This window comes from Alosa sapidissima, chromosome 10 (assembly GCF_018492685.1).
Source record: "Alosa sapidissima isolate fAloSap1 chromosome 10, fAloSap1.pri, whole genome shotgun sequence".
Taxonomy (NCBI): domain Eukaryota; kingdom Metazoa; phylum Chordata; class Actinopteri; order Clupeiformes; family Clupeidae; genus Alosa; species Alosa sapidissima.
In genome coordinates, this window is record NC_055966.1 from 8,657,644 (window position 1) to 8,659,057 (window position 1,414).

Sequence of the window (1,414 nt, forward strand, 5' to 3'; positions counted from 1 at the left end):
AATAAAGGGCAAACAAGCGACGTCTGGACTGGCAGTGGGTTGACAACGTGTGAGACACACACAAAAAACAGCATGACGGGCGAAGATATCCTTCAGTTAGGACTTCTTTGTTTTGTTATGAATGATATATAGATTGATAGACTGATGCACGAATACAATGATGTACAGCATTATAGTATTTTTGTTGTATTTTTGTTTAACTTTAAACGTATATATCACACAATCTAGATCATTGTAAACTATTTCAAAAAGTGTTCTACCTTGTAGATCTTAGAAAATATCAATTGATTAGTTCTCTGTATTGTTAATGAACAAGAGGCATTTAGTAAAAAGGGCACAATTCTAGAGGGACTTCTCCTCCCTGTGTCTGTCTGTGTGCATCTGTCAACAAACAGAGTGCCTCATCACAGTCAGTTGCATACACAGATATTTGGCAATGAATTATAGATGAGTTACGATACACACATACAGCAGGGGACAACTGTAGTACCGAGTCTTTTTGCTTTGGGGTCTCTTTGACTTTATTGAAAGGTTCTTATCAAATGTTATTCCTAGAAAAGAAAATAGTGGTCAGTGAGTGTTCTGAATAGCATTACCTCATAGTCATGATTTGACAAAGAAAATGAAGCTGTTTGCGCTCTGTAGGAAATGTACATCATCCCAAGAACAAACAATTATATCTGAGCTCTAAACCAGTTCAACTTTCAAACTGAGACATTTATAAAATAAATATCTGTGAATATGGTATACATGCAGCAGGGTACTGAGTGAGTTTTCGATCAACTTTCATGTGATTCATAATTCAAGATGTATAAAAGTGCCATTTCACAGCGGAGTGTTCTTACAGTACGATGAATCAATTCACTGAGATTGAGGTGGCGTCTACTAAGTGTTTTAAGTAATGGCTAGATTTCTTGAAAAAAAAAAATATGGCGCACTCACGCATGCACACACACTCACACACGCACGCACGCACACAGTCACCCCCCCCCCCCTCCACACACACACACACACACAGACACACACACACACACACACACTTCCCTGCACTTCTTTTTCGCTGATATTTTATTAAAATCCCAGCGGAGAAATATGAGCGAAGAGGAGCATGAGGAGATGTGTCTTTGTGCCCTGCATTAGTGCAAATGAGATGACTTCTGAGACCGGAAAACTATACTCTCTGTTCCTCAGGTCAGGGGAATGCACATTTTGCACAATGCACAACAATTGTTGTTGTAATTGTTTTATTGTTGTTTTTGATGAATGCTGTGCCATGCTATATTTGTACAATTCCCACGCCATCTCTGGTGTTTTCACCTGGTGGCCTCTCCTCTCCCCTCTGAGTGTGCATGTTGAACAACTACATAACAGAGAGTAGAATATGTGTATAAATGTCCAGTAATAGAGCCATAGC